Here is a 13083-nt window from a genome sequence, read left to right on the forward strand (position 1 = left end):
TAATCTTGTATCGTAGTGCTTTACAAACAGGGCATGCTTCTAAGTTCTCGTACTCCTCACCGCGATATAGGATACAATCATTCGGACATGCGTGAATCTTCTGAACTTCCAGTTCTAGAGGCAGACAATCTTCTTAGCCTCGTACGTTGTCTCGGGCAATTTGTTTCCCTCCGGAAGAATGTTATTGACGAGCTTCAATAAATCGCCAAATGCCTTGTCACTAACACCATTTTTTGCCTTCCATTGCAAGAACTCCAGAGTGGTATCCAACTTTTTGTGCCCCTGCTCGCAACCTGGGTACAACGACGTTCTGTGGGCCTCTAACATCCGCTCCAATTTATGGGCCTCCTTTTAACTTTTATAGTTCTCCTTTGCATCCTGCAACATCCGACCAAGATCATCCGCTGCGTCATTATCGCCAGCATCCCTATCCACCTCGCTCGTTTGATTTCCTTCAAATCCAGCGTACTGAGCCTAGTCGGGAATGTTCTCGTCCTCCGCTTCATCTTCTTCCATTTCAACCCCTTGCTCACCGTGGGATATCCAACAATTATAGCTTAGCATGAACCCTGACTAAAACAAGTGGAAAGGAATAGTCCTGGATGCAGAATACTCCTTCTAGTTCTTACACTTATTGCATGGACAACAAATAAAACCGTTACGCTTGTTAGCTTCGACCACTCTCAAAAAATAATGCACGCCCTCGATAAACTCTTTGGACCGCCGGTCAGCGTACATCCATTGCTGATCCATCTACATGAAATGAAAAAAAATTGTACATAAATAAATTTTCATACAATAATGACAGTCAAACAGTTCTAAACTAATATTAATGTTGTACTTCTCTTAATTTTCAATTTAGTTTGTTTTCTATTTTTTTAAGATTAATTTTCATCATATTTTAAACTATGAGAATAAAATTTCTATATATTCTTCTTCCCCACATGATGTGCACTAGGGTACCCGATCTTCCGAAAGGTTCTGATAATCAACGATTTGGGCGGAGTCGCGACAAAAATCGATCCGAATTCTTGAACGTGTACGCTCTTGAGCCCCGCAATTGCAGCACCACGTCTCCTCTGGTTATCACCCATGCCGAAACGCGGATGACCTCGCCGAGAAGGCTAATCCATGTTTGCCAATCGAAGAACACAAACAAGAACGAGATAGAAAACAACCAAAATTGCAGATGAATGATTAAGCTCACGAGTTGGGGTCTTACAAACCGATCTAGCGGCGAAACTGTTCTCGACAGATTAATCTAAGCAAAACCCAAAAACCTAAAGATGGCGGCGGGTACTGATATATAGAGTTTAGGGTCATGCAACCCCCTCTCGACGCAACCCTAATGGGTTCCAACACGATACATGGGCCAAAGGCCCAAATATGGTGACGCAACACCGGAACAGATTCTGGACGTCAACTTGTTCGGTCAATTCCCATTGACTCGGAATGAATTTGGATGTGGGACCAAAACTATTGGAAAGTTTATCTTCTTAGCTTTCCATCCATATAAAGAATGCCCCAATCCGAGCACGTAACGCGACCTGAGCGCCCATTTTAGTGCAGACTGGTCCTGGACTCCGAATTGCACCCAACGTCGACTTGGTTTGGGCCTCCTCCTTGACTTGGACGTCCTCGATGATCCTCCATGGCTCTAAGTCCTTCTCTAAGTGTCTCCTTGTCCCCTCCATTGTTCCTAATCACAATATAGTCATTAGGTAGCAATCTATTCTCGAATTCATACAAAGAAGAACATAGGAACGAACTCACCTCTAAATTTAATTGTCGCGCACGAGCTCTTGTTATCGGTCCTTGAATGACCGTTGCAGGATTGTTGTGTGTATCCGAGTTAGTGATGTCCGCATCATCCTCCCCATCTTGAATTGAAGTAGTCCTCGACTCAAGCTCATCCTCTTCTCCCAAGTATGGCTTCAAATCTGAAATGTTAAACGTGGGACTAACCCTAAACTCGGGAGGCAACTCAAGTTTATATGCATTATCAATCTTCTCAACAATTTTAAAAGGACCATCAGCACGAGGCATCAACTTAGACTTTCTCAATTCTGGAAATCTATCCTTTCTCAAGTGCAACCAAACTAAATCACCCGGTTCAAGCTTAACCTCTTGCCTACCTTTACTACCAGCAATTCTATACTTTTCAGTCATCTTTTCAATGTTGAGCTTAGATGACTCATGCATTTTCAAAATAAATTCAGCGCGTGCCTTAGCATCATTATGAACCCTCTCACTGGTAGGTAAAGGCAAAATATCAATTGGAGCACGAGGGTTGAAACCATACACTACCTGAGAAGGACTTACCTTGGTAGTAGAATGTGTTGCCCGATTGTATGCAAACTCCACATGAGGCAAACATCCTTCCCACATCTTCAAATTTTTCTTCAAAATAGCCCTCAACATGGTACCCAAAGTGCGGTTGACTACCTCCGTTTGTCCATCTGTTTGTGGGTGACATATTGTAGAAAACAATAGCTTTGTACCCAACTTGTTCCATAGCGTGCGCCAGAAATGACTTAAGAATTTTGCATCACGATCTGAAACAATAGTAGAAGGCATACCGTGCAAGTGAACAATCTCATGGAAAAACAGATCAGCAATATGAACAACATCATCACTTTTATGACATGGTATGAAATGTGTCATCTTAGAAAAACGATCCACTACCACAAAAATGCTATCCCTCCCTCTCTTAGTTCTAGGCAATCCCAAAACAAAGTCCATAGAAATATCTGCCCAAGGAATAGAAGGTACAGGAAGAGGCATATACAAACCATGTGGATTCAAACGAGACTTAGCTTTCTGACAAGTGGTGCAACGTGCCACGAACCTCTCAACATCCTTTCTCATCCTTGGCCAAAAGAAATGCATGGCCAAAACATCTTCCGTCTTCTTAGCTCCAAAATGTCCCATCAACCCTCCTCCATGCGCTTCCTGTATCAACAAAAGATGAACGGAACCAACTGGAATGCATAGACGGTTAGATCTATAAACAAATCCACCATTGATCACAAATTTGTTCCAAGTACGTCCCTCTTTGCAATTTAATATCACTTCATTAAAAATCAGGATCAAGCGCATATTGTTCTTTAATTGATTCAAGTCCAAAAATCCGACAATCAAGTTGGGACAAGAAAGTATAGTGCCTAGACAAAGCATCTGCAATCACATTATCTTTCCCTTTCTTGTGTTTGATAGCATAAGGAAAAGATTCAATAAATTCAACCCATTTTGCATGTCTACGATTCAAATTATTTTGAGAGCGAAGATATTTAAGCGATTTGTGATCGGAGTGAATAACAAATTCTTTAGGCCACAAATAATGACGCCACGTCTCTAAGGAACGTACAAGAGCATACAATTCCTTATCATACGTGGAATAATTCAAAACAGGACCATGCAACTTCTCGCTAAAGTATGCAACAGGCTTACCATCTTGCATCAACACACCTCCAATGCCAACTCCACTAGCATCACATTCTAACTCAAAAGTCTTACCAAAGTTTGGAAGTTGTAGCAATGGTGCGTGTGTAAGCTTGTCCTTCAAAGTGTCAAACGACTTCTCCTGTGTCTTTCCCCAATGGAAGACCACCCCTTTCTTCGTCAACTCGTTCAATGGTGCAGCAAAGGTACTGAAATCTTTGACGAAACGGCGATAGAATCCTGCAAGACCAAGAAAGCTCCTCACCTGTGTGATGGTTTGGGGAACCGGCCAACTCTTTATGGCTTCAATTTTCGACTCATCCACCTCAATTCCCTGTGGAGTAACCACATATCCAAGAAAAGAGACTCGTTCCGTGCAAAAGATGCACTTTTCAAGGTTAGCAAATAAACGTGCATCGCGTAGAGCATTAAAAACAGCACGTAAATGATCCATGTGTTCATCCAAAGACTTGCTGTAAATCAATATGTCATCAAAGTAAACTACCACAAATCGTCCGATAAAAGGCCTTAAAACCTCATTCATTTAGCGCATGAAAGTACTAGGTGCATTAGTCAAACCCAAAGGCATTACTAACCACTCATACAAACCAAATTTAGTTTTAAAAGCTGTTTTCCATTCATCTCCAAGTTTCATTCTAATTTGGTGATAGCCACTACGCAAGTCAATCTTTGTGAAAATTATAGAGCCACACAACTCATCAAGCATGTCGTCTAACCTAGGAATAGGATGACGATATCGGATAGTAATATTATTAATGGCTCTACAATCAACACACATTTGCCAAGAACCATCTTTCTTAGGAACCAAAATTACAGGAACTGCACAGGGACTAAGGCTTTGACGTACATACCCGCGGTCCAAAAGGTCTTGAACTTGCCACTGAATTTCCTTAGTCTCCTCTGGGTTGGTTCGATAAGCAGCACGGTTTGGCAATGATGCCCCTGGGATCAAATCAATTTGATGTGCTATCCCTCTCATGGGTGGCAATCCTGGGGGTATCTCAGCTGGAAAGACATCCTCATAAGGTTAGCAACAACAGGAGGTATCGAACTAGCAATATCATCTAAAGAAACCAAGGCTTGTTTGCATATCAAGAAATAGCACATGTCATCATCTGAAATTTCAGCAATGTCACATTTCATTGCAAGCATAACACCACCCTTCAACTTAATTCCCTCAACCTTAGAACTAGGTGAAAGCTTATCCTTTTTAGGTGGAAAAACAGATTTAGCCACTTGCTGATTTTCAGATTCATCAAGTTTCAAACTAGCAGCTCGCTCTTTATCAGCTTCTACAATTTCAGCAGGGGTCAAAGGTAGCAAAGTAATTTTCTTCCCATTATGTACAAAAGTGTATTTATTACTCCTACCATGGTGTGTAGCATCATTATCATGTTCCCAAGGATGACCCAGCAAAAGTGAACAAGCTTGCATAGGAACCATATCACAATCAACAGAATCTGCATATGAGCCAATGGAAAACGAAACCCTACAAAACTGTGTTACCTTTGCTCTTCCGAAATTGTTTAACCACTGAATATGGTAAGGGTGTGGATGTGTACGTGTAGTCAAGCCAAGCTTCTTGACCAAATCAGAACTCACCAAGTTGTTGCAGCTACCTCCATCAATGATCACACGTGCACGACGGTTGTTGACGATGAAGAAAATCTGAAACAAATTATGGCGTTGCAACCTGTCATGCTGCTGTACCTGGGTGCTAAGCACCCGCTGCATAATGATGGTCCTGTAGTCCGTTGTATCATCACGACCAAAGACTTCGCCATCCTCATCCTCAACTTCTTATTCCCCCTCTTCCTCTTCCACGTCGGAGGTGGTGATGTAGCCATCTTCTATAGCAACATAGGCCCGTTGACTAGGGCAATCTTTCTGCACATGCCCAAACCCTTGGCAATGGTGGCACTGAATGCGTCCCGTAGAGGCGACAGATGAGGCACTCTTGGCGGGTACTTGCGAGGAACCTTTACCTGACTCTGCTGGTCGTGGTGGAGATGGTTTTGGTGCCACAGAAGCTCCGGATGCAGCTGGTCGCTTGCTCGCTGGCTGGGAGGACACCCGAAAAGAGACGGCCTTGGGCAGTCCCGTAGATGGCGTCGTGCGCAGAGTGTATGTGCTTGCCTTGCTCTTGCCTTGATGGTCGCGCCCCTGTAATTCCTTCTCTGCAAGCATAGCAAACCGAAACAACTGGTTGACAGAGTTAAATTCCTTAGAATCAACAATGTTCTCAATGTCCTCCCTCAAACCAGAATAAAAACGACAAATAGCATCCTCGACCCCCTCCACTATGCCACAACGTCTCACACCCTTTTTTAGCTCACTATAGTAATCCTGTACAGATTTATCCCCTTGTTCCAAACGCATCAGTTTCTTGCGTAAATCTCTATGATAAGATGGAGGAACAAATCTATCGCGCATAGCTACCTTAAGTTCTTCCCCAGTAGTAGGTAGTACCCCCTCATCAGATAACCCAGCACACCACATAATAGCAAAATCCTTGAACTCACGACTGGCTTGTCTAACTCTATGTTGCTCGGGTACAAGGTAGGCATTAAACTTTTGTTCTACTGTCATCTCCCAATCAAGGTATTTCTCAGCATCATAATATCCCGAAAAAGATGGTATTTTAAACTTAACCTTAGCATAAGGATCATCGGGCACACGATTATTATTATTACCTTGTTGGTGGCAAGTGCCACCCATACCTGTGCGGTTTGTGCATAGGCGACGTCGTAGCCATGCTTGCCTTGTAGCCGGTGCATCAATATAGCCACTGGAATCATACACCGTGTCTTCAGGATGAGCATCGTTGTCACCACTCACAACTTCCACATTGGAAGGTGTCTCCAACGCGGCGACCCGATCAGTTAGCGTTGATATCTGCTTGTCCAACCTCTCCATGTGGTTTAGGAAGCCGATTTTAGTGAAGGCATCTTGGACAGACTTTGCAACGGCCTCCGTGATGTCCTTTTGAGTATTTTCTTGGAGAGTTCGTAGTTGCTCTTGGCTGACATAGTCAGCAAAATTCTGGGGACTCTTCTCACCTTCGTTACCTGACATTGAAACACCAAAATAGAAACAAAACGGTGAAGGTTATCCCTAATAAACTACTACGCAGGTGTAGTGGTGCCTCTCAACAATTCTCAGCAATATGGAGTTCCTAACCAAGCTCTTATAAGGTTCTTACCAGCAAAGCAAAGGATACCTGGAAGGCGTAGTCAGCGATTGTAGGGATCAAGAACCTGTGCTGTCCAGAAGTAATATGTGGAGCTAGGAAGGCCAAATATATGTATATGAGTGGTACACAATCCAATGACAGATAGTAATGCTGAATAAAAATCCCAAGTCACTTGCCCTTAGTTGCTGGTCTACTCGTGTCCTAGTCAGTAGTGGTAACAATTATGGCTCAAGAAAAAAAATGACACTAGTAAGCAACAAAGAAGGACTTGCAGGCAAGCTTCGGCGAGTTTCAGCAAAAACTACAAAACCGAACTGGCAGATAAGCTCAACGGAGCGCGTCGTGAGCTCAATGCACTAGTGGAAATCAACTTTTCTTTTTTTTCTTTTATTTTTTTGATATTTTTTTCTTTTTCCAGAACACGAAAATAGGCACACCTCCAAGTTACAGCTCAATCGGAGTAGATATGTGGCCTATGGATTTTTCTGAAACCACTATAAACAAGGTGCAGGAACTTGTGAGCTCGAACAGACAATTTTGCAAGCCAAATTTCGGAATTTTGGATTTGCTAGACCCGCTGAAGTTAAATTTTGCCTGATTTCGAGTCTGTATGCAAAAGTTATGGCTGTTTGAAGTTTCGGCTTCCAGCTAGGTTTTCCAGAGGGGACATAACCTAGTCTATTATGCGGTGGAATTGGGATATGGTGGCAGCGGAGTTGTAGGGTGTTCTGGTGATACGTGGTGATCTGGATGGGTGTTTATGATGGCGGAAACGGCTCTCAAAGGATGAACCCTAACACACGGTGAAAGGTAGCGGCTAGGGTTACAAAGGACAAACACACGACTAGATTAAAACACGCACTAGACCAGCAACAGGAACTTAAACTAGGACTTTAACTCAACACTATGGACTCTGAAAACGAATCATGCAAAGGCTAAACACGGTCTAGGTTAAGGTAACTAACAACTAAATTTTTTTTTTGGCTTTTCTGTAGACTCTAGGATAATTGCGAAAAACAAAAACTAATCTAGGGCAAAGAAACTAAGCGAACCTAATGGTGAACCTAGAGCTCTGATACCACTTGATGTGCACTAGGGTTCCCGATCTTCCGAAAGGTTCTGATAAACAACGATTTGGGCGGAGTCGCGACACAAATCGATCCGACTTCTTGAATGCGTACACTCTTGAGCCCCACAATCGCAGCACCACGTCTCCTCTGGTTATCACCCGTGCTGAAACGCGGATGACCTCACCGAGAAGGTTAATCCCTGTTTGCCAATCGAAGAACACAAACAAGAACGAGATAGAAAACAACCAAAATTGCAGATGAATGATTAAGCTCACGAGTTGGGGTCTTACAAACCGATCTAGCGGCGAAACTGTTCTTGACAGATTAATCTAAGCAAAACCCAAAAACCTAAAGATGGCGGCGGGTACTGATATATAGAGTTTAGGGTCGTGCAACCCCCTCTCGACGCAACCCTAAAGGGTTCCAACACGATACACGGGCCAAAGGCCCAAATACGGTGACGCAGCACTAAAAAAAAATGTGTGAAACATAGCTCCAAAAGTAATATAACAACAAAGAACATTGGAGGATGAAGTTACTAACCTTTTAGACACCTCCGATTTGTATATAATCACTAAAAGAATTTCACAAGAAATTTTGGCATGACCTCCCCTCTTTCAGTGTGAAATTTTGAAGCTTGCTCTCCGGCTGGAGGACGAAGAAGGCATATATAAAGGGGGGGGATCTTTAGTCATGGTTGGTGTTACCAATCGGAGCTAAAGATCGCTGTGATCTTTAGTCCCGGTTGGTAACACCAACCGGGACTAAAGATCCCGGGGGCCCTGACAACGTCTGACATCTCTACAACCCATCTTTAGTCCCGGTTTTAAATGGATCCGGGACTATTGTGGATTTTGGCCGACCGACCAAAGATGGTTTCTCCACCAGTGTGCACTCAATAGGAGTAGAAAATCTTATACTTTCTAACCATTACCTTATCATACATTTCACAGGAGCAACCTAGATTTTTCTAACCATGGCAAACATGATAATTAATTCATCCCCCCTAATGGGTCTAAGATCACCTCTAGGGAACAAAGTCATAGTAATCCATTTGTGCATGAGCCTAAGTGTAGGGTTATGGATATCATTTGTCCTAGATTTCTTGCAAATTGAAGCACCAGAAATGTCTTCCCAAAACCTATTTTTCTCGAACCCATAAATTCCTTTCTGGAGATCGATTTTACAGAAATCGTGAAAACCAAGAAGTGTACTCAATCCTTTCCATGTAAGTGTATATTCCTTATGGAAAAAGCGAAAGGAAATTCCATCTTCTATTTCTTTCAAAGTGCACAGAAATTGCAAAGTAAACAAATGAGAACCAGGCTCATCTACCACAGCAAATCTCTGCCAACCAACAGCTTTCCAAATAGCACGAAAGCCAACATCTATACTTATCTTTTTCAGCAGCTCCGGAGAGTACTCTTGCGTGTGAGCATACTCCCGGTCACTCAGCTTGTAGTAGGCTTGTCTTTCCTGATCATCGACAAGGTCAAGGTCGGCGTCGTTCAGGAGACGTCGCGGAGCGTCGGCATCCTCCATCGAGACATCAGTTGATGGACGAGCACTAGACTCGTCATGATGACTTGACGAAGAGCTGAACCCTTTGAACAGACGAGACGGTCGCCTCCTCATTCTGCACAATGGAGCAAGAACGGACTAACTCGGCGGGGGTTAGAATAGCAAGAGTTTCACCCGCCGGTTAGTTTCACAAAAGCAACTTGTATATATGCAACTAAGTATTTGAATTTGAGGCAAACTATCAAAGCTTGAATGAATTTGAGAGCAAACTTTGGAGAGGGAATGAAAATGTGATGAAATGAGGTGGAATCCCCTCTCTCGGCCGGCTGGCTTTTATAGGGTACCCACAACGGTCAGTGTGGTCGTGGCACAATGTATTTTTGTTGAAAACTTTATTTTGGTTTGCTTTGAAAAAACTTATTTGAAGAATTTCCTCAAAATTCAAAAATCCTTAATGCAACTTCGAAATTCAAACATGTGTTGATGCAAAAATTTAAATTGTTGAAAACAAATATGCGGATACATACCAATTTACCTGTTGGCGAAGGTCGCGTCATTTTAGGTCCGACGTGCAAGACCGTATCTCCTTTCAGTTCAATTTGCGGAATTTCCACCTGTCTCCGGAAGTGATGGAGCAGGCGTCTTTGGCTTTTCCTTCCACACCTTCTTTGGTTTTGGTGTGGAAGACGGCTTCCTCTGAGTCGGCTGCTCTAGCTTCTTGGCCGGTACGTTTGATTTTATCGGCTTCTTCCAATAGCGGTTCCTGGGCATTGTTGTTTCCTTCTCCAGGAAATTCTGCATGAACTTCACCAGGCTGTCCGTCTTGGGTGGCTCCACTTCGACTACTTGAATGTTCTGCGGGTTTGGCCCGTACTTGATTCTGACCATGGAGCATTGTTCAGTCCTCAGCTGAAACTCAAACTTCTCTTTCTTCCTGTTAATATGGAAACGGATACTTCCCGTCCCCACATCAATGTTGGCTCTTGCGGTACTAAGGAACGGATGCCCCAAGATGAGCGGCGTTTCTTTTCTTGTGTCCATGTCCAGCACCACGAAATCAACCGGGATGAAGAAATCCCGTATCTTGACTAGCACATCCTCCTCTATCCCCGCCGGGTAACGGACTGACGAGTCAGCCAGTTGTAGGCGCATTGGTGTTGATGCCAACACCGTGAAGTTGAGCTTGTCAAAGACGTCTTTCGGCATGACGCTGACATTGGCTCCAAGATCACACAGAGCTTGGTCGAATTGTTGTGCCCCGATCGAGCAGGTGATTGTGGGACACCTCGGATCCTTCTTATTTTCCGGGAGCTTGCGGAGTATGATGTTGCTACATTGCTCCGTCAGCTTGACCACCTCCATTTTTGGGAGCAGTCTCTTGTTGTTGAGGATATCCTTGAGATAATGGGCATATGTTGGCACTTGCATAGCATCCAACAATGGCACGTTGATATGAATCTTCTGGATTACTTTAACAAAACGAGCAAACTACTCGTCCACTGACGGTTTCCTACTCCGTTGAGGAAACGGCAGCAATCGTGTGTCGCGGTACTCCTGCGGCACAACCTTCTCTGGCTGAACCTCTTTGTCAGCCAAATCACTAGATGGTGCTTCCCTGGCGATCCCGTTAGTTCCCGCAGGGTTAGGATACGGCGGATCATGAATGGACTTACCTCCCCTCGTTGTGATCGCGTTGACATTTTCAATGGAGGAATCGGGTTGCCCCGGAATCCTCCGAGATTCATTTGCAGGGATTAAGGCGGCCAATTGAGCTAACTGAGTTTCTATCATTTTATTGAAGCTCAGCTGATTTTGAAATGCAGAAGCAAAGCCATCTAGCTTAACAGTATTGTTCTCTAAGACCTTGTCATTGGCAACTAGCTTTTCGCTTAAAGCATCAGTGGTTTTAGCTTGCGCAAAGACAAGATCCTTCAAGGATGGCTGGTTAGAAAAGTTACTGTTATTGTTACCTCCTTGATAGTATGGGCGTGGCTGGTTCCACCCCTAACCTCCTTGTGGACAATACCCGTTGTTGTTATTGCCCATGTACATCGCCTCTTCACGGGTTTCCAGGCAGTCATTCCCTGAATGACCCGTGCTGTCGCAGACTTCACACGTGACGTGTGAGTCTAAGGCTTTGACGGTGCCTTGTGGCCGTTTGTCATGGTTGTCTAATTTCTTCATGAGGAGGTCCAGCTTGGCAGCGAGCATTTCCGTCTCCTTGACGGTGTGCATACCTCGCTAACGGGTTTGGAGTCGTTTGTCGCTCCAACCCGTATTGGAGACCATCTTCTCTATTAAATCAACGGCTCCTCGAACCGTCTTAGAGAAGAACGCTCCTCCAGCTGTCGCGTCCAGGTGGTCACGGGACATGGGAGTGAGCCCATTATAGAAATTCTGCAGGATCAGCCAGTCGTCCATCCTATGATGAGGGCAGGCGGCCACGTATTCCTAAAGTCGTTCCCATGCTTCAGGAATGGAATCGTCCCTTGTCTGCTGGAAACTCGAAATTCTTCCCTGAAGAGCATTGGTTTTGCCCATCGGGAAGAACTTTGAGAGGAATGCCGTGGAGCATTTGTCCCAGGTGTTGATCATAGCACAGTTGGCATAAAACCACTGCTTCGCTTTCCTGAGGAGGGAAAACGGAAACAGCCGCAGCCTGACAGTGTCCGGACAGACACCCTTCATGGTGTACGTGCTGCAAATCTCCAAGAACTGCTGTAGATGAGCATTGGCATCCTCATTAGGCTTGCGGCAGAATGGGCTAGCCTGCGCCATCGTGATAAGGCTGGACTTCAGATCGAAATCCATGTCTCCCACGTTGATTTGCGGCTCAATGGCCACATTGTCAGCAGAAGGAGCAGCGAATTCACGGAGGGTCTTGTCAGCCATAGTCTTGAAGGTCGGTGGCGCTGGTACGGCTGGTTTCTTTGTTGGTAGAGTTTTCTGTTGAGCGACGACTCGCAGCTTAACACTCCAGAAGAAAGCTTCTGGATTTTCCTTAAAGTTTTTCGGCAAGTTGAAACCAGTCATGCACTACCCTGTTTCCACACAAAAGTGAAAACAACCATGGTTAGCATGCAAAGGGCAGTGATTATACTGAGGTAAATATAAAGTATTAGTTCTGGTAATCTCTATTATGAATCTTTCCTGGCAACAACGCCAGAAATGCTTGTTGGTATTTATTAACGGCATTATAGAAATATAATTCCCAGCAATGGCGCAGAAATATTCCTGGTATATTATGGTTATAGAGTTCATCCGCAAGCGCACGGATATACCATTGTAGCATTTCACCCAAGAGTATTCCAAGGGTATCGTATTTATTTAATCCCGTGGGAAGATCATGGTAGAGAGAACTTAACTAATACTTTATATAATACTTGTAATAATCATAGTCTTAGCAGGGGTTAATATAATTCAAGGGTAGAATGACGCACAAGTAGGGAGCTACTCATTCTCATTCTAAAATATATAAGCTAAGTGGAAAGAAAAGAGAAAGATAATCTATTCCTATACTTCTAGTATACATAGTCTACATACATCATAGTTATCTGATATACTAGCTAATACCCTCTATCCGATGCCCTCCTAGTATTTCAAGAAGCCACCCCTGACTGCCGAGTTCCTTAAGACAACGCATCATCACAATACAACCGGGGCTAAATATGGAGGAGTACACTCCCCAGGAAATTAACCGAGGATTATATACACGCACAGAGGAATAGCCGTACTGAGCTATCACCATCAGCGGCCCACCTCTCATCCGCAGCATATAACCCCAAATAATGATATCCCGTAATGTAGACACCACGCCTAAACTACTAGATACTACTC

General features: G+C 43.9%; 1 non-coding gene across 1 annotated transcript; it reads left to right on the forward strand.

Moving 5' to 3' along the window:
* The first annotated feature begins 11665 nt into the window (after nt 1–11665).
* On the forward strand, nt 11666–11772 carry LOC127775238 (small nucleolar RNA R71). The gene has a single exon (XR_008017914.1). It is a non-coding gene; the product is annotated as a small nucleolar RNA R71 (small nucleolar RNA).
* The last annotated feature ends 1311 nt before the right edge of the window (nt 11773–13083 follow it).

The sequence above is a fragment of the Oryza glaberrima genome, chromosome 5, assembly GCF_000147395.1.
Source record: "Oryza glaberrima chromosome 5, OglaRS2, whole genome shotgun sequence".
In the NCBI taxonomy this organism is placed as follows: Eukaryota; Viridiplantae; Streptophyta; class Magnoliopsida; order Poales; family Poaceae; genus Oryza; species Oryza glaberrima.